This window comes from Cherax quadricarinatus, chromosome 73 (assembly GCF_038502225.1).
Source record: "Cherax quadricarinatus isolate ZL_2023a chromosome 73, ASM3850222v1, whole genome shotgun sequence".
Classification (NCBI taxonomy): domain Eukaryota; kingdom Metazoa; phylum Arthropoda; class Malacostraca; order Decapoda; family Parastacidae; genus Cherax; species Cherax quadricarinatus.
In genome coordinates, this window is record NC_091364.1 from 13636902 (window position 1) to 13659003 (window position 22102).

Genomic DNA, 22102 nt, shown 5'->3' on the forward strand with positions numbered 1-22102 from the left:
CATTTCCCAGGTCTATTTAGACCCTTTCAATTTTAGCGCTTCCCCATAAGTAACAATATAATGATTTAAATGAACTTGTCTCATTAAATGTTAATTAAGGAAGTAGATCAATCACGTACCGAAAATACTTTCCAAGTTACTCTCCTCAAATAAGAAAGTTTGGGTAGACCTCTGACTGTGAGGGAGGCAGATTATCACCATTAATTAAATTTGCTTGAGTTGCTGACTTCAGATAGTTTTATCATGAAAAGAGACTGGAGGAAGGCGAGGTCATATTTTCATTAATAAGTATAGGTCAACGATCCCTTTTCAGACCATGTGTTTAATAGTTTTTAATCTTTTAGTAGGAAGGAGAAGTAATAGTGTGTGTGTGTCAGTGAGAGCTCTGCCCAGGCATGAGTAAGAGGAAGGCAGTTGTAGTGCACGCAGTTGTGTCGTGAGTTGTTGCTGAGTATATTTGGTGCCGTTGATTTAGTGTGAGCACTGTGGAATAATGAGTGTACACTTTTAAATATTCTCCAGGAATAAAGTCCTGATATAGGTCTTTGACAGAAGGTGACCCGTTACTGGCTCCCGGAGTGCCGGAGTTTGTACAGTGTGTTTCACAAACTTAACTTAGAAAGACGTGACTGAGTGACAAAATGTAATAGTGAAAAATATGCCAGTGTGGGTAGACTTGTGAACCCCACTACAGTGTTTGGATAATTGGCGAAAGACAGCTCATCGCCTGCACAGCCGCCCCTGCAGACGAGGTCTTGAGAAGCTGTCGAAGTCATCTCTCAACGGGCTGTAAATGAGTTATAATTTGTAAGATTATAAATTACCCCTAGGGGGTGTTATGTCAGCATATTTCATTCACTGATTGCTGACAAATTACATACTTGTTTGGACTCAAAAGTCCGCACCTTACTGCCGACTATAGGTTGATTACAAACTCCTTGCAACTCAAGAACTGCGCAGTCCCCCGTACTACAAGAAATTCGTAACCTACCTTGCTCTTGTAGCGTGAGCTATGGTGTTCTTCACACCTTCGACAGATATCGGTGACTTGATAGAAGCTGAAGTGTCCTTGGATGTCCACGTCTTCCATAGTCTAGGAATACGCACACTGGTACACTATGTTCCACAAGATTTGTCTTTATTGTTCACAATCTTATCACTAAAGAAGCTGATCACACTTCTCTTAAGTGTTTATTGTGTTTTATGAGACAATTTGTTCACACTAACGCACAGATCGTTCTTTGTTGGTTATCCTGGCGTCAGTGTCACTCTCAGTAGAGTCAAAAGTAATCTGAAGACGCCACAGCACCCCACCCCGTTACTACCCCTAGCACAAAGGAAAAGCTGACCTAGTACTTTTGCTTCCTTGCCAAACTTCCTCCATGAAGCAAAGCAGAATGTTTGATTCTTGCTGTCTTAAGCATAGACAACAATGTCCACTATCTTTACCATGGTAATAAAGTGGGAGCAGGATTTTCCTTAATTGTCCTGCTAAGGTAAGAGATGGACTGTCTTTTATTAAAATACACTTTGCAACACTGGACTGCAAGGAGTGTTGGTCGCTCATGTCATACTGGTACTGCATCTGGGATCAATTACTCGCTGTAGCAGTAAACAAGATGCTTGCCCCTTCTGAGAGGGCTGGGCCCCTCAGGGCTGAAAGGGGCTGAAAGGGGCTGAAGGGGGCTGATACCCCCTCCTGGAGAAAATTTCTCCACACTGGGGGGCGGCAGAGGTTCGCTGCAGGTGAACTATTCATCACTTAACATTAATTTGATTTTCTCACTCGCCACCACTGCTGCTTGTCTTTTCTGAACAGCTTTAGTCTGTGTGGTTTCTGGAGAATCACTAATTTTGTTTTCAACACTGTGTAATTCTAACGGCACTAGTTTATTTATTGTCCGCTTATTCACTACACCTTTGCTCAAAACATCAACTGTCCTGATGATTCCATTTGCATCAGGATATATGGTCACAATTTTTCCAAGTGGCCATTGGGACCTCGGACCATCATTGTCAATAATCACTATGTCACCAGGTCTTAAGGACTTATGATTTTCAGGAACACCAGCTCCATAGAAGTGTTCTCTCAATGAGGTGAGATAGTCTTCTCGCCAAATTTTCTCCCAACGTTCAATCACTTTATTAAGGTGTTTGAATTTACGTCTGAGTTGCTCAGGTTCGAAATAAGTAGGATCCTCTATGATTTCTTTATCATTCATGGGAGGAACAGGTTCGAGCCTTCTGCCATGGAGTAAATGAGATGGACTTAACACTTCTAAATTGTCCAGATCATCGGTAACATAAGTTAGAGGTCTGTTGTTGACTCTATTTTCTATTTCAGTCACAACTGTACGGAATTCTTCTAAGTCTATTCTCTGACGATGAAGAGTCTTCCTTAAACAACGTTTTACAATGCCGATCATTCTTTCATAAAATCCGCCGTGCCATGGAGATTTAGGAGGAATGTATCTCCAACGACAACTGCGTTGATTCAGCATCTGTTGTACTTCTGGTTGATCAAAGATCTTGCTTATATAAGCAGCACCAGCAACAAAGTTCGTTGCATTATCTGAAATCATCAGTCTGGGACATGCCCTTCTGGCTGCAAACCTTCTGAATAATTTGATAAAGGTTTCAGCAGACATGTCAGTGGCTACTTCTAGATGTACTGCTCTAGTTGTAGCACAAGTGAACAAACAGATGTACACCTTGATGGGAACTTTGTCAACTGTTTTGGTTAAAATTATTGGTCCAGTGTAATCTACACCTGTCACCTCAAATGGAGTGATATGACAAACTCTTTCAGAGGGATATGGAGGTGGACCTGGATACTGACATACTCGCATATCGTAGTGACGACAAGTAATACAGTCCTTTATTTGTTTTTTCACACTTTGTCGACCTTGAGGTATCCAGTAGGATTGTCGTATATGACAAAGTGTGTCAGCTACCCCACCATGTAACACGTTACTGTGGGCGTTTTGCACAATCAGTTTTGTTAGCCAATGATTCTTGGGGATCAATATTGGATGTATGGCTTCTTTAGGTAGTGAAGAATTATGAATTCTTCCTCGACATCTTATAATCTTTTCTGAGTCGAGATAAAGTCCTAAAGAATTAATCATGAACAGGTTTCTTTGGGGATTTATCTTGTGTTTCTAGAAATTTATATTCTGTAGAGAAAACATCTTTCTGTATTAGTTTCACCCAGTATTTAATGGGTTCAAGACATTCATAATCAGGTTTTATTCCTTTAATGAATTTAAAGACAAGAGCTGTAACTCTTAAGAGTTTACCCAAAGATGAGTATTTAGATCCATCAATGACTATTTCTGTTGTGTCTGCAGTATTTACACAACTTATTTCTGCTGTGTTCAAGCAGACTGTTTCTTCTGGCATAATGTGAGCTTTTTGCTGAGGCCAGTTATTTTCATTAGAGAGCCAGTTCGGTCCGTGGAGCCATAATTTATTATCCACAAATTTCTTGAGTGGGACACCACGTGACAACATGTCAGCTGGATTCTCTTGGGTAGAGACGTGGAGAAAGAGATAATCTCTCTGCATCTCTTTTATTTCTGCTACTCTGTTCTGTACATAGACCAGCTTACTCTTATTATTTCTTAACCACTGGAGAACTGCTTCATTATCACTCCAGATCACGGTTTTTTCAATAGTGAGATGATCAAGTACTTTGTTGAGATAGACAGCTAATTTTGTACCTACATAGAGTGCTGTCAGTTCCAATTGTGGTACTGTTCTGACCTTCAAGGGTGCTACCCTGGCCTTTGAAGTAATTAGTGTACTTCCTTCAGCATTACTCATGTAAGCTACAGCGCCATAACCTCTGGTTGACGCATCACAGAACACATGTAATGTGTACTTGTTTCCCTCTTGACCTATTTGTCTGGGAAATTTAATTTGATGAAGTTGTTTAAACTCCCTGGATATTTCATCCCATGCTTGACTCATTTCTAGAGGCAAGTTCTCATCCCATCCAATTTTGAGCTTCCATGCATCTTGCATAAGCATTTTACCCTTTATGGTAATTGGTGAGACGAGTCCTAGAGGATCAAAACATTGTGATACCTCTGACAGTAAACTACGTTTAGTGAGTGTACTGCATGATTTATTGTTTATCTTTTTGAGACTCAAAGTATCTTCCTGTGTGTTCCAATTAAGTCCCAGCATATTGTTGCAATCAGGAATTTCAGCTTCAGGGAAATCTTCTTTGATAAGTTCCCTTAATTGCTTTGAATTTGTATTCCACATCCTTAGAGGCATATTTGCTTCTTTCATCTCCTTGTTAGCTTCTCTGTATAAGGATTTCAAATCCTCCTCTTTATTCACAGTACCTTGAAGATTGTCCACATAGAAACTTTTCTTTAAGATTTCTTTGAAGGGACTTTCAGATTTCTTCAAATGTGTATTTAGAGTAGCTTCTAGTAAGAATGGAGAGGATGTTGCACCAAATAATACTGATTTGAAACGATAAGTTTTCACAGGACTTTGAGGATCATGTGGATTTTCAGGCCACAAGAATCGAGTATAATCTCTATCTATTTCTTGTAGTCCTACTCTTAAGAAAGCTTTGGAAATATCAGCCGTGTAGGCATATGGGTTTGTGCGAAATTTCATAAGCACGTCTCCAAGCTTCTCAGTTAGTGAGGGTCCGGTCATCAGACAGTCATTAAGACTTGCTACATCTTTATTTGCACGTGCGCTGCAATTATATACAACACGTAGTGGAGTGGTTTCAGAATCTTTTCTGACTCCATGGTGCGGGAGATAATGAGCTTCTGTCTTCAACTTATCTTCGACTATTTCCTCAATGAATTTATTGTCCAACTGTTCTTGTATGATATTATCATAGACAGTCAGTAGCTCTGGATTCTTCCTGAGCTCATGTATTTGTGCTTTCATTTGTCCGAAAGCCATGCGATAATTGCTAGGCAGATGTGGTGGATTTAATTTCCATGGTAACCTAACCCAATACTGTCCATCTTTATATTTGACAGTGTCCAAATATTGGTTATAAGTCTGAGACTCTTGTGGGCTTGGTTTATTTACATCAATACCTATCGCATCTAAATCCCACAACTTATCAACTGGTTCATTCATTTCTTCCAGTAATGATAATTTTTGCTGTGGTACATGATCAGCGGTTATTCTCGTAACTAGTACATTTTCCACTGAATCAATATCAGCTTCTTTCCCACTTTGAGAGGGAATGGGACCACATATCATGTGGCCTCCTGCTGTTTTCAGCAAGTGAACATCATGTTTACTTACTATATTTTGCACAAAACAGTGATAATAATCACTTCCAATGATTAAATCAATTGGACTAATAGTGTCCGTCTGTATGTCAGGACAGGCTAACTTGACCTTAGCTGCTTTCAGTGCTGCAACTGTTTCTTTTAATCCCTGGATCTGCACAGACTTAGGCAAATCATCTACTACCACAGCTTCTACTGTCTTTTTCCTGTTTCCTAGACCAACAGTGATTCTGGCTAGGTCATATGTCTGTTTACCAGAATTGTGGAAAAAACCAGCTATATCTAACTGTACTTTGGCATAGGGTTGTTTATTCAGTTTCTGCAACACTGTTCTTCTTATGAAGGACCTTTGTGAGCCTTGATCAAATAGTGTTAGCACATTGGTTTTGTGTAATTTATTAGATAACTCAACTCGAGCTATCGGGAGAGCAGTTGCTTTAAACTTATCTCTCACATTTAATGCTGTTGCTTGTTGACTTCCTGATTCTGTGGAAGTCTTCTGCTGTTCAGCAAAAGTATTTGGGCATAATGCTGTATGATGCATACCCTTGCATTTAAAACACTTCTTCAGTGAGCATTTTCCTCCCTTGTGTTCACCTAAACACTTGATGCACCTTTTCAGCTGATGAACACGTTGTTTACGTGCCTCCATTGATGTGTATTGAATACAATACTGTGCCCAATGTGTTCCATCACAAAGTACACATTTTGGAGTACGTTTATGTGTGACAGTTTGTTTACTGTCTGTTGTATTCACAGCTTGATAAATGCCTATATGGGATTTCCCATTCTGTGGTTTAGTGGGAGTAGGTATACTCTTTTTATACTGAGTTGAAGGTTTATTATCCACTGGATTTGTGGATTTTTCATCTTGTCTCGTTGCTTGCATGCATGAAACTATTGTTTGTAAACCATTGCTAATTTCTTCACAAGTGAAATAGCGTTTATTGAACATAATATTTAATCGTTCAATAGTTTGTGGTGACAACTTATCTTGTACAATACCACTGATAAACCAATCACATTGCCTTAGGTCATATTTAGCACCTAGAGATCTGAGACTATTGTCTAATGTGATTCTAAATGCCTGTAAGTCTGAAAAACAATGTTTGGGTGGCTTCAAGCTTGATATTAAGACTGCATGTCTAACTCTGGCCTTGTCAGCATCAAAGTAATTGTCTGCTAAGACACGTAAGGCTATTTGATAATTACCTTTAACCACCGGAAATGACTTAATCAGTTCATAGGGTTCTCCCTTCACAAGACATTTAAGATAATTGAACTTAGCAATCTCATCTATGTCAGTTCGTGAATTTACTATGGATTGAAAACCACTAATGAATTCTTCATAATTATGACCTTGGAAAATAGGTAATGACAATGTAGGTAAGCTTGGTAATGGGACACTTGTTGTTGTTACAGGTGTAACAGGTGTTTGACCACTAGTTACAGTAGGTCTCTGTGACAGAGTTTTGCGGCAGATAGCCTGTACTCCTGTCCACCTTAATTGTTGATTACTAAAAGTATCCAAAACATTTTTAATTTCATCCTCAGATGGATCTGATTCAAGAAATTCCTTTTCATAATGTGTATAGTCTGAATTAATTATTTCCAGACGTTGTGTAAGTAATTCAAATTTGACCTCAAGATCATCAAAATCTATGTTTGTATCTTGAGTTAATCCTATACAGACTGAAATTAGATTTTCTAATTGTGTAATCTTAGTCTGTAAAGACTGAAACTGAGTTTTCAAACAAGCCATTTTAATGGTATACTGAAAATTCTAGCACCACACTTAGAGTGTTTAAAAAACACTGTACTGCTATAAACAGCTGAGTTTTTGTTATGCTTAAGTCAGCAATAATCGAGTCAGACACTACTGACCCACTAAGCTTAACCTCAGGGTCAATGACCATGAAGGGTACAGAGTACATATGGCTGGTGTTTATGGCTTGAGTTTGCTGTGTCAGCCTGACCACGATGATTAATCGTAAATAACGATGTTATACACTTCATTCACTATACACTATAAATGTCACTGTATAACTGTAAATCACACGTGAATATTACTTACACATATATAAATGTCACTGTTAATATATATTTGAAAGCTTACACTTTATATATAAGTTCCTTTAATATAACAGGTATATCTATAAGAAACAAACTTTAACACAATCTTGTCTCTTAATTTCTGTCTATAAACATTATAAACACTATGTGTATATACACTCAGACAAACCGAACATCAGTTGGGTTGTTGTCTTAGTCAGCGATTTTCGAGCTTGGAGCAGTGGATGCAGGGTGCCATCCCCCGTTTTCTTGTTGGGTGAGTCACCCAGCTCCCGTTTTCTTTGGGTGAACGCTGGGTGAGCGCCCGTTTTCTTTTGGCTGCCCATTCTCTGTGATTGAGTCTGGAGGGACTCATTTATACTGATTTATATTGTAAAACACTAGTTTTACAGCTTTTTTCGAAGGACCTTGGCTCGTAGGTTATTTGTACACTGTAGTACAACATATTTGGACCACAGTGTGGCCTTTATCCGGTTCGAGCACGACCAATATGTTGAGAAATGGCATTACCAGCTAAGTTTAAATATAGGGAAACTTAACTTAGAAAGACAGCTCATCGCCTGCACAGCCGCCCCTGCAGACGAGGTCTTGAGAAGCTGTCGAAGTCATCTCTCAACGGGCTGTAAAGAGTTATAATTTGTAAGATTATAAATTACCCCTAGGGGGTGTTATGTCAGCATATTTCATTCACTGATTTCTGACAAATTACATACTTGTTTGGACTCAAAAGTCCGCACCTTACTGCCGACTATAGGTTGATTACAAACTCCTTGCGACTCAAGAACTGCGCAGTCCCCCGTACTACAAGAAATTCGTAACCTACCTTGCTCTTGTAGCGTGAGCTATGGTGTTCTTCACACCTTCGACAGATATTGGTGACTTGATAGAAGCTGAAGTGTCCTTGGATGTCCACGTCTTCCATAGTCTAGGAATACGCACACTGGTACACTATGTTCCACAAGATTTGTCTTTATTGTTCACAATCTTATCACTAAAGAAGCTGATCACACTTCTCTTAAGTGTTTATTGTGTTTTATGAGACACTTTGTTCACACTAACGCACAGATCGTTCTTTGTTGGTTATCCTGGCGTCAGTGTCACTCTCAGTAGAGTCAAAAGTAATCTGAAGACGCCACAGCACCCCACGCCGTTACTGCCCCTTGCACAAAGGAAAAGCTGACCTAGTACTTTTGCTTCCTTGCCACTTCCTCGATGAAGCAAAGCAGAATGTTTGATTCTTGCTGTCTTAAGCATAGACAACAATGTCCACTATCTTTACTATGGTAATAAAGTGGGAGCAGGATTTTCCTTAATTGTCCTGCTAAGGTAAGAGATGTACTGTCTCTTATTAAAATACACTCTGCAACACTGGACTGCAAGGAGCGCGGTCGCTTGACCACGTCGCATACTCAAGTACTGCATCTGGGATCAATTACTCGCTGTAGCAGTAAACAAGATGCTTGCCCCTTCTGAGAGGGCTGGGCCCCTCAGGGCTGAAAGGGGCTGAAAAATAATTGGGCAAAGAAAAATGTCTGAAGGGGGCTGATACCCCCCAAGGTCCTGGAGAAAATTTCTCCACAGGCTACTACTACTACTACTACTGCTGCTGCTGCTGCTGCTGCTACTGCTGCTGCTGCTGCTGCTGCTGCTGCTGCTGCTACTACTACTACTACTACTACTACTACTACTGCTGCTGCTGCTGCTGCTACTACTACTACTACTACTACTACTACTACTACTACTGCTACTACAAATACTACTACTGCTGCTGCTGCTGCTGCTGCTGCTGCTGCTGCTACTGCTGCTGCTGCTGCTGCTACTACTGCTGCTGCTACTACTACTACTACTACTGCTGCTACTACTGCTGCTGCTGCTACTACTACTGCTGCTGCTACTACTACTACTGCTGCTGCTACTACTACTGCTGCTGCTACTACTACTGCTGCTGCTGCTACTACTGCTGCTGCTACTACTACTACTGCTGCTGCTGCTACTACTACTACTACTACTACTACTACTACTGTTGCTACTACTGCTGCTGCTGCTACTACTGCTGCTGCTATTACTGCTGCTGCTGCTGCTGCTGCTGCTACTACTACTACTACTACTACTACTACTACTACTACTATACTGTTGCTACTACTGCTGCTGCTGCTGCTACTACTACTTCTGCTGCTACTACTACTACTGCTGCTGCTACTATTACTGTTGCTGCTGCTACTACTGCTGCTGCTGCTACTATTACTGCTGCTGCTGCTGCTGCTGCTGCTGCTGCTACTACTACTACTACTACTACTACTACTACTACTACTACTACCACTGATACTACTAATAAAGTGGGAAGCTACTTTTATACTATTATTATTACTACTGTTATTACTATTACCACTATTACTGCCATTACTACTACTACTACTACTACTGTTACTATTACTACTAGTACAATTACTGCTACTTTTATTACTATTGATACTATTACTTCATTTACCACTATTACTATTGTCATTATTACTATTCTACTACAGTTACTTTTATTACTACACTTGGCACTATTACTACTGATATTGCTATTACTACTACTATTACTAATACTACTACTATTACTAATACTACTACTATTACTAATACTACTACTAAGAACAACAAGAACAATAAATGCACTTATTTCCTTGGAACAGTAGGAAATGCTGATAAACATTTTGCACTCTGGCAGTATTATTGTCTATTTCTTTGCCAGACGAATATGTAGAAAAAAATAGGTGAAATTTGCTTTCTGTGAACCTCGGTAAAATTAGGTTTCTGTGCAAAATCGTAACATTGGGTTGCTGTGTACCTCTGTAAAATAGCTCCGGGAAGACGGTGTAAGGAGAAAAATCCTGTAAAAATTGGCAGACAGGGAACGAGAGTTGAATCGCCTGTTGAAGGACTCTCTCAGGGAAGGAGGAGACTCGACAGAGCCAATTAGGCGAATTTGATGAAAATCGCCTGATTATAAAAGGCCTTGAAAGTGCAAAAGTTTTGGAAATGGCGCAGCAAGCTATTGAAACGACTTAGAAGCAAGTGAAGGAAGGTAGAAGGTATTGAATGAAGAGGGAAGGAAGTGAAAGAAACGGGAAGGAAGTGAAAGAGGCGTGAAGTTAGTTGCTGCATTGATTTAATGACAATGTGTACTTCTAACAACAACGTTAGATATAAGACGTAAATAATTGATGAAATGAAAAGATTTATAATTTATTAAACATAAATAATTGATGAAATAATTGGTAAATATTTGATGAAATAATGGATATATAATTGATGAAATAATAGGTAAATAATTGAAGAAATAATGGATAAATAATTGACGAAATAAGAAGTAAATAACTGATGATAAAAGGTAAACAATGATATAGGTAAATAATTGATGACATAGGTAAATAATTTATAAAACAAGGTGTAAATAATTATAACTAACAAAATAAGAGACAATGTTAGAGGCAGTAAATGCCGAAAAGTGAGAGGAAAAAGGACATCTTAATCACGTCAAATACATTTGAAGGTCCCAGACCAGTAACGTCTTCAGTAAAGATGTCCTAAGTGAATGTATTTGTGTTCTTTTTCCCCCCTCTAAGAGGTATATAGGCTGCAGGTAACCCTTCAAGAAGGTCCCAGGGAGTTTCAAGGTTTTTACCATAAGGGAGGATTCATTGCAGCTCGTTAAGGGTGTTTGTAATCCAGGAAGATACGTTAAGGGTGCTTGTAATCCAGGAAGATACGTTAAGGGTGCTTGTAATCCAGGAAGATACGTTAAGGGTACTTGTAATCCAGCAAGATACGGTAAGGGTACTTGTAATCCAATAAGATACGTTAAGGGTACTTGTAATCCAGTAAGATACGTTAAGGGTACTTGTAATCCAGTAAGATACGTTAAGGGTACTTGTAATCCAGGAAGATACGCTTGTAGTTGAAGGGTTATCTATCCAGGACGTGATGCATGTAACCATACAAAGAGGACCTCTTCACTCGAGGATGTGAATCTTATTTAAACACGAATATTTGCTATACGACATTTAGTCAAAGCCATTTTGAAGGTCGTGAAACAAACAACTTCACAAGTCTGAACTTTGTCATCTATTGAATTCAGTTAAGTGTGGCAGGATTTTACATATATGTGCCCATTCTGTTTAAAATTAAAGGTTTCAAGTTGATAATGTGTAGTTTCAGCATGTTAGCGATACTGGTCTGTAGTTTAAGTTGTAGTTTGGTCTGTTTGTCTTTGAACCCTCCATCGCTGGGTCACCTTACCATGATGACTGAGTTTGAACCTTCTCTGACCACCAATGTTGGGTCAACTTTCCGTGGTGTCGCGGTGTGAACGGACTTACTTTTTGCCTAAGGATCCTGCAAAGCACTTTAAGTCTACATAGCAAAGCGAGATTTTTCCCAGTGACTTCTATAGTCTGTAACTTCAAACGAATACTGGTCTGTGATTTATGGATTTAAATTGTTTTTAACATATCGTGAATATATAAGTAATAGGACAGTAAATTATTCAATATGGGTTAGGTTAGCACATTGATGTTGAGAGAAGTATAGTAGTAGTAAAGTATAGTAGTAGTAAAGAGATACAAAGAATAAAAGGAGACCTTTATTAGTACGACGTGTCACCTATGTCATATTTTATTAAATACTGGATACAGCCTGATGCAGGTGACTCTTCGTACTAATAAAGGCCTTGTGCTTCATGTGTCTTTTTAACCAAATTGGTCCTGATAGTATCAAATTGTCCTAAAATTGGCAGTGATGACTCTTTATTAATAATTCGGTGTTCACATTAAAAGCGCTGACTAGCCACAATGATTTGGTACTACGTAAATTAACAACTCGGTATCTCAACTTTATTCTTTTATTTTAAGGTCGAGGGCACCATGTTTACAGTCTCCTGTCTTTCTGTCAGCTCTCCTGTCTCTATTGGTTAATTTTAGATACACTAGTGTCGTCGTATTCCAGTGTGTCTATACTGAGATTATTTTACATCGTTCCTTTGCCTATGATGTTTCTGATTACATATTTTTTTTGTTTTTATACCAGTCACAGCTGTGGTTTAATATCTTGTGACGATGCCTCTTCCCTCTCATTTCATTATGGAATTTCTACCATATCTCACTGATGGTTTCCATAATCTTCCCATTTTCCTTCAGTCTGATTATAGTTTATAATTAAATTTTTCTCCTTATGTAATTGTACAGTAGTTAGGATATTCCCGTATTGTTTTTCAGCATCCCTTCCGATTGTAAGGTATTCCTTCCTAGCCAATCTATACTATTCTTAGTTTACTACTGTCCCTCTTGTTCTTCATTTCTTCCATACTCTTCATTTTTTTTTTTTGCTCTCGTGAAGCTCTTATTGAATGATTAGTTGTCTTTCTTATTCTCCTTCCTCTCCTCTTATATTGGAATGAATCTTCACATGATTTCTTTCCAGTTCTGTGTAAAGACCCTGTCCTGCATTGCGTATTCATTTAGCTCGGTGCCAAAGCTTTCGTTCGAGTGCAAGTTCTTTGACACTGTGTTCTTTAGTACTGTACTTCGCGTCTCTCTTCCTCATGTAGGTCCCCCGTCTCATTTACTGCCTAGTTAAAGTATCCTAAGTTAAGGTGGTTTAGTTGACTGCTGTCTGCTAATTCTTCCTTCAATGTGATATTATTGCTGGCTTTATTGTCAGTGTTTACTTATTTGTCTCCTATTGCTTCCTATGGATGAGTAAATCATTTTTGTCCGGAAAATGTAAACTGAAAACTCTGCAGTTTATGATTTTTTTTTGAACTCCGTTGTTTTCTGATTAATAAAACTGCCTCTCCACCCCCCTCTGTCATATTTCTCATATCATTTGGTATTCTCTGGGAAATATTGCATCCGTTATTGTCACAGTTAATTATATACTGATATAAATATGTTTAGTTCCGTTTTATCTCTAAATTTATCTGCTTGGTTGGAGATTCAGTAAGCATTTATGCTAGAAGGGTAAGGATGAAGGCTTGTTACCTTTTGTGGATGTGGATTTAAAGTGTTATGGTTCAAGTGAGATTTGGGGTTGGAGGTGATGGATTTTAAGTGAGTGGTATGATCCAGGTTAGAAGATTTAGTATGGGGTAAGATAAGTTTTTGGGGGGATGGCTTTATTACCCTGGAAAGGGTGGTAGGTGTCAGTGTGAGGTGGTGGTGTTAAGATGCCCACGCTGTAAAAAAATTATTCTGATGAAATCTCTGTTACCTTCAGTGGAATTCTTGGATTCTTTCATTTCTTTTTGTACGTCTCTTACTGCATTCTTTATTGAATTTAATATATTTCCTCAGATTTTTCCAATATTTCCACCTCTTCCTCCTCACTGGATGGAATTTCTCAAATCGGATTAATTTTTCAGTTGAAATTTGCTTTAATCTTTTAAGTTCCTGATATTTCCATCTTTTTTTTTTTCTTTCATTTTAAATATTCATCAGATATTTTTGGTGCATTTGTAATTATCGAGACTTTCAGAGTTTCTGTAAATGATGCATTCTTTGAAGAATAAGACACATGTACATCTCCTGGGTATCTTTACTGAGGAAACATTACGCATGTGCAGCGGGGGATTCAGCAGTGTACAGGCGTATCCAAGAAGTTATTTTGAGGTGATCAGTCCCTTAGGATTATTTTTATTATAATTATCATTATTATTATTGCTGAAATTATTTTAATTTATATTATCATTGTTATTATTATTGTTATCGTTATTATTTATTATTTATAATTATTACTATTATTATTGTTGTTTTTTGTTGTTTTTGTTATAGTTGTTATATTCACAGTGAGGCGCGAAACCCGAAAGAGTGTTGCAGTACGTGGGACATGGGATATAATGGGAATTTGATATATGGTAAGTGTCGCACTGCTGACAATAGTCATAAAAAGACACATGTTGGAGGCCGAGCTTTTACTGGGACTAAGCTTCCCTGTGTAGAGCTTTGCTAAGTCTTGACTTGGTAAAGCTCTACTCGGAACTTGATCATGTCAAAGACTTTTAATTTCTAATTGTCATCAATATATATAACTGATGTTAACTCTATAACACTTTTGTGTGTTAGTTACCATTTTGTCCTAGGCACATGTCGATTAGACACTAGGCCTGTTGTGGGTGTGTAGGTGTGTGTGTGTGTGTGTGTGTGTGTGTGTGTGTGTACTCATCTATTTGTACTCACCTATTTGTGGTTGCAGGGGTCGAGTCATAGCTCCTGGCCCCGCCTCTTCGCTGATTGCTACTAGGTCCTCTCTCTCCCTGCTCCATGAGCTCTATCATACCTCGCCTTAAAACTATATATGGTTCCCGCCTCCACTACTTCACTTTCTAGGCTATCCCACGGCTTGACTACTCTATGACTGAAGAAATACTTCCTAACATCCCTTTGATTCGTCTGAGTCTTCAACTTCCAATTGCGACCTCTTGTGTCTGTGTCCTATCTCTGGAACTTCCCGTCTTTGTCCACCTCATCTATTCTGCGCATTATTTTATATGTCGTTATCATGTCTCCCCTGACCCTCCTGGCCTCCAGTGTCGTCAGGCCGATTTCCCTCAACCTTTCTTCGTAGGACAATGTGTGTGTGTGTGTGTGTGTGTGTGTGTGTGTGTGTGTTAGGGCAGAATGAATCTTCTTTCCATTCTCTATCTCTTGCCTGTCTTAACCCCAGCCTTCACTAACAGTAAGAGAGAGAGAGAGAGAGAGAGAGAGAGAGAGAGGAGTGAAAGAGAGAGAGAGAGAGAGAGAGAGGAGTGAAAGAGAGAGAGAGAGAGAGAGAGGAGTGAAAGAGAGAGAGAGAGAGAGAGAGAGAGAGAGAGAGAGAGAGAGAGAGAGAGAGAGAGAGGAGTGAAAGAGAGAGATAAAGAAGAGAGATAGCAATATATGGAAAGATCAAATAACAGACTATTTCTCCTATCTAGTGCATCTGCTGCAGGAGAGAGAGAGAGAGAGAGAGAGAGAGAGAGAGAGAGAGAGAGAGAGAGAGAGAGAGAGAGAGAGAGAGAGAGAGAGAGAGAGAGAGAGAAAGCAAGAGCGAGAGCAAGAAAGAAGGCTTGCTTATCAAAGAGAAAGTCACAGTGCTACAATGATTCCCCGGCCAGAAATCCAGAAATAATGAAGTCGGCGGTTGAACGCTGCCCGGGGGACCTGCGCTCACCCTGTAACAATGCCTTCGTCCACATGTCGACAAAGGACTGCAAAGAAAATATTTTTCGCCCCAAATGACAACACAAGAATGAAGTGAGAGACGCAGGGTGTTGCCAGGGGACGATGATTATCAGAGAGCCTTCTGGCAGGGTGACTCTTCTACCAGTATTCTTCCTTTGTGCTGTAGATAAGATTTCCCTATTGGTGTATCAAAGGGCTGGGGAGAAGCTCCCTATGTAGGGGAGAGTGAAGGAGAGAGAGGCAAGGGGGATAAGGGAGGGAATGGGCAGTGCACTAGCTAATTTCCTTTATTGATGGTCTCGCGTTTTATTGTGGTTTCAAGGGAGATGAGGGAAAAATAAGAGGAGACACGGACGGAAAGAACGAACGAGGAAGTAAAAGGAAATGGAATGAAGAGACTCCGGCGAAGGAAAGAGAGTGAAGCCAAAAAAAAATAAGATAGAGAAAATAAAAGTATGCAGGAGAGGAGACAAAGGCAGGATGGTGGGGGGGGGGGCAAAAGTGTGTTATATCCTGCGGGGGTTTATGGTGGATAGTCGGGACACAATGCAAATAAATTGACTCTTGCTGCAGTCCCGGCGGGAGAGTAATGGCCGACATTACATTACCGTTGCTCAAATATTTACGCCGCCAGGACCCGACGTTTCGCTCGTCTTTTTTTACGCCTGTAATTCCCTCATTAATTTCTGAGTTGATTAATCCCGCACTGTTTATGTCTGTTGTATTTATTTTTTTTTTTTTTGGGGTAGGGAGGTCTTTTTTATATATTGATTTGTTTGGTGGGAAGGTTTTGTTTGTCCTGATTTGTTTGGCGAGGAGGCATTGTGAGTTTTGATTTGTTTGGTGGGGACGTTTTGTTGTGAGTTGATTTGTTTGATGGGGAGATTTCGTGAGTCTTGATTTATTTAGCGGAAAGGTTTTTTGTCTTGATTTATGTGGTGGTGAGGTTTTATGCTGCTTGATTTATTGTTTGATAAGATATTGTGTCTCATAATTTATTGGTAGGTTGGGAGGTCTTGTTTACATTGATTTATTTGATTGGCCGGTCTTGTGTGTCTTAATTTATTGTTTGCAGGGAAGTCTTGTCTTGCTTGATTTGATTTGTTTTTTTAATTTTACAAAAATCTTTGTAAAATTAAAAAAAAAAAACTATAATTTTCTGTCCACAACTTAGAGCATTAAAACAAAAAAACTAAAAAGAAAAACAAGAAAATGGAAAAAAATTACGAAGACAGATCAAAAACCCTCTTGATGTCCTCAGAAGACAATAGGAATGAAACTATGGCCAAAAAATATATATGGTTGTGATTGTGAATATTTTTGACTCCTTGTGATTGTGTTCTCAAGTAGCTGCAGATGTTATGAGACATTTGTAAGAAAGAATAAATCTATATTGTAAACCACATATTGATCTGGGTACAGGTTTATGTAGTAATAGTGTAATGCAACCTTGTATAGGTGAATTAGGAGGTGAAGTAGGTGAGCGTTAGGAGTCACTGATGGCAGTGATGTGCTTTGGCGTTGAGGGTCATTTGTACTGTTTGGATTTTGAGTCAAGAAATCGTAATAATACGATTGCAAAAAATCAAGGAATGGGGGGAGGGGGGGTTGAACCTATGGCGAGTGAGCCCTTAAACTCACTGATACAGAGGTTAACGCACTGGCCTGTGAGCTTTAGGACTCGCCATGGGTTCAAGCCCCTCCCGTTCCATGATGGATTTCCTTGTGTTAGATGAGCGTGGCAAATGGTGTGGCAGTGCTAATTGCCGTGTTATTCTGCTCTATGGTGCTCGAGGCCTGTGTGGTTGTAAAGTGTTCCGTTTACTGCAGTTTGATGCTGCGTTCCTGTTATAGATTCCGAGGCTTGTCGCCTCAGCGGCTTGGTTAATGGCCGGATCAGTCAGGTTGTTGGTACTGAAATCACAAGTTCAGCGTAGGCACCTCAGCCCGGCTGATCAGGAACTGACTCGGGGAACTGATCAATGTTCCCTCGTGAAGACATCCAGGGGTCTCTGGTTCTCTCTCAAATAAAAGTGCGTTGAAAAGTCTTGTTAACGACTATTAACGTTAGCACCTCTGTAAAAAAGTGTTGATTAACCTCACGGTTTTAATACTTAGTAAATTTTATAACTCATCCACATGAATCAAAGGTACAAAAAAAATATGCCTTGAAAACACACAAATCTAATATACATCCTCTTTCCCCCTTCCATCATATACGGTATGTTATTCCCCCCTCCCTCCCTCTCCTCCCCTCCCCTCCCCTCCCCTCCTACATATGTGATATTTCCACCTCTCCCCTCCAACATTTACACCTGCCACAAAAACATAAACCTCAAAATTTTCAAGTGAATTTTGTGGAATTGAACCCCACGTGCCTATATGGAGAATTAAAAACAATTGGTGGAGTTTTGCTAGTGTTCGGACCATTAGCGAAGAGAGGCGACGAACAATGAGAGAGGATTCCCCAGCAGGCGCCTCCCAAACAAAGACTCTTGGATCCTCTTAGTACTGAACAAGTGCGATCCTCTATTGTTTTATTTAGGGGGATTCACTGCATCAAAGGAGTGCTTTTAATTGAGACTCGATCGGGCATTGTTTTTTACTGGTTGGAATACACCTACACAGCCTTCTTTATGTCTTCTTTTTATTTTTATTTTATTTTTTTTTTTGTTGCAGCTGGGTAGACAATAGAAGTGCAGTGTGTACTCTGTGCATTGACGTGTATAGTAGGTACTGGAGTATGTACTCTGCGCATTGAGGTGTACAGTAGGCACTGGAGTGTGTACTCTGTGCGTACTGAGGTGTACATTAAGCGCTGGAAATAGTTTATTGAGGTGCACAGTAGGTACTGGAATGTGCGCCAAGTGCACTGAGGTGTACAGTAGGTACTGGAGTGTGTGCTAGGTGCATCATTAACATCACTACCATACCTCTAGAACCACTAACAGGCCACTAACACCACTTACAGACCATCGACATCACTACCAGACCACCTGGAAAAGACTACTAGCACCAATAACAGATCACTAATAGATCGCCAACATCACTAGCAGACCACCAGCCTCACTAACATCATTAACAGACCACTAACATATCAACATCACTACCAGACCACCAACATCACTAACACCACGAACAGACAGCACCACTAACAGACCACTGACGCCTAACAGACCACCAACACCTCTAGCAAACCACTACCATCACTTACAAAGCACTAAACCACTTACAGACCACTAAAACCTTTAACAGATCTAACAGACTACTAACAGATCTAACTAACAGAGTTACCCATAGTTCTTCTTCCAGTTACTTTTGCCTTTTGGCAGATAAATAAAAGGATTTATGTAACGTCATTTGACGCTTCGTAGCGGCGATGCGTTTTCATTTTTTCCACGTTGAGAGGAAAAGAAGAAAAATGCTTGGATTACGTGGGTGACCTTTTCATTTTTCTTCCTCGAACGCTAGTGGATTGAACGAGGCTCTGTAATGCGCTCCGACAAGGGCTGTGTCACTCGTAGTAGGCGAATGATAACATCCGTTGAAAAGATATAAATAAAGTGAGGAATTCTGGAGTTGCGGTACGGGAGAAAGGAGGGAAGAACTTTTGAGTTACGTTGAGTGTTTTTGTGTGGGCGTTTGTATGAGGGGTTTAAGTGAGGTGTTAGTGTGAGGTGTTTGTGTGGGGTGTTTGTATGGGATGTAAATTTTATGTTGGGTTTTTGTGTGGGGCGTTTAAGTTGGGTGTTTATGTTGGGTGATCGAGTTGGCCTTTTTGTATATAACATTTGCGTGGGGCGTTGGGTTACGACATCTGTGTGTGCCGCTTGCGTGAAGCATTAGTGTATAGGTTTGTGAGGGACGTTGCATATTGCTGGCCATTCTGGAAAAATGCCGTAACTTAGCCTATTTTAAATAACTCGTAAATGTCTCTTAACCACATACAGCATGACTGCATTGTAAGGAAATCGTGGTATAGAGGATCTTCTGCAGCTGTTTACACTTGCCTGACCTATTACCATGATCCACTTCGTCACCTATGACGCACTCTCCAACTGCTACATCTTACCACTGTCCCCGGCATATAAGTCTCTGTCCTCAATCCTCTGCTTTAGGCTAAGGGACTGATCACCTTCTATCAAGGTCAAAGGGCGGAAAGCCTAAAAGTTCTCTCTCGGTTTCTTCCACCGTCTAAATTATTGGAGTTGCGTCTTTATTCAAGGGAAGAAGCCTGCTGTGAAGGAGAAACGTTTCGGTAGTAAAGATACCCAAGTGTTCAACATGTTTTCTATTTATCCACTTGTCAGTATTTTGTACCATTAATGTAATAAGTGTCAGAGCACTTGCTAAGTATGACACATTAACACTATGTCACAGCAATGAGGAAGCGGGATACAGTCACACAGCGCCAGCAGTTAGAAGGTAGAACATAGTAACAATGTGCTACAGCACTTAGAAGGGAGGACATATTGTGGCACAGCACCTAGGAGGTAGGACACACTGTGGCGCAGCACATAGGAGGTAGGACACATTAAAGAGCTACATAAGAAATTTTAAAACAATTCGCAGCTTTCTCTCTCAACTTAATGAATCCAGATAATGTCAGGCGATTCAACTTAAGAAGAGAGCAGAAGTTCAAAACTTGCAGTTCTCTCTCTCTCTCTCTCTCTCTCTCTCACACACACACACACACACACACACACACACACACACACACACACACACACACACACACACACACACACACACTGGACATGACCCCCACCACAGACATTATGAAGGATGGAATGTCTTATGGGGAGAGTCAGCACACTTGTGATTTTCATCTGGTTGAAAGCTTGCAAGGGCTGTCATCAGTGTGTGTGTGTATGTGTGTGTGTGTACTCACCTATTTGTGATTACAGGGGTCGAGTCCTAGCTCCTGGTCCTCCGTCTTAACTTACCGCTTGTCATACCTATCCTTAAAACTATGTATGGAGATTGTCTCCACCACTTTTTCGTCGAAGTTATTCCACTTCTGGCCACCTTGAAGTTATGTGAATCATCTGCGCTTTTATACTTCCATCTGTGCCCCCTGTGTGTTATTCGTTCCTGGAACAGTCTGTCCCTGTCCATTTTATCAATTCCCCTGGTTCTTCTATCCTCTAATGTCGTCTTGTTCAGTCTCTTTAATCTCTCTTTATATATTATTTCCTTTAGCTCTGATGCTAGTCTCGTTGCAAATCTTTGCACTCTCTCCAGGCTTTATCAGGTGTAGGTTCCATGTTGGTACTACATACTCCAAGAGCGTCTTGCTATACCTTGTATATAGAGTCGCGAATGGCTCTGTGTTGAGATTCCTGAAAGGTAATCGTAGACTCTTTTAATGAACATTTTCGATATGCTCTGCACTATGCTTACCCCTAGGCCTTTCTCCTTTGGAAGAAATTTGCAGTCTTTATCCCCAAAGTCTATACTTTGTTTCCAGTCAGCTTTTCCTTTCCGCTATTTTAATAACCTTGCACTTATTGTGACTGAATTCTAGTAGCTCTTGTGTCAACAATCCTATATGTCTAAAGTTCATTTGTAGCTTTTCCAAATGTAGTAATTTTTTAACCTCCTGATTACTTTTTACATCACTTATAGACAGGGACACTTCTGACTTTTATCTGTCTTGGAATATCATTAATAAATACCAAAAACAGTACTGGTGGTTAAAAGGCACGTGAGCAAACATTAGGATATTTTTTTGTAGATAACATTTCGGTCTCAGGGCCGGAAAGCTTCCTAATAAATATGTCCCAGTGTTTGTTCAATTTAGTGGTATTAGTTACCAAGGTTTATATCACCAGTACTGGTCCCAGTTACTGGTCGTGTGGAACCCCCACTTGTTACACTTGCTCATTCTGACATGCCTTCTCAGACATCTCTTCTGTATCCCGCAAGGTAATCCTTGATCTAATGTTAAAGGCTTCTTGCAATCCAATAATGCTCTATGCATTCATCACTCTATTGTCTCGCTTCTTTTACCTTGTCATAGATATCCCGCTGGTTTCCGTAACAGGATTTGCCATCGCTGGAACCCTCGTTGGTTATCGATTCTTTCCAGGGGCTCTACCGCTCTCCAGATTACATTCTCTATTACCTTACTGAGTCTGCATGTTGATGACACCGATGAATAATGTAATGCATAATGTTTGTGTTCTTTATGTATTGTTGGGACTACGTTTGATGTCTTGGAGATCACTTTAGATTGAACTAATATTCAGTTTACAGTGTTTGTAGTGGATTAAGGTTCAGTTTACAGGGTTGGTAATGAATTAAGGTTCAATTGACAGGGTTGATAGTGGATTAGGGTTTAATTTTCAGTGTTACTACTGGATTAAGGCTTACTTTACAGTGTTGCTGGTGGACTAAGGTTCAGCGTTAACCTAATATTCTGTCTGTCTGTCTGTCTGTCTCTCTCTCTCTCTCTCTCTCTCTCTCTCTCTCTCTCTCTCTCTCTCTCTCTCTCTCTCTCTCTCTCTCTCTCTCTCTCTCTCTCTCTCTCATTCTCTTTCTTTTCAG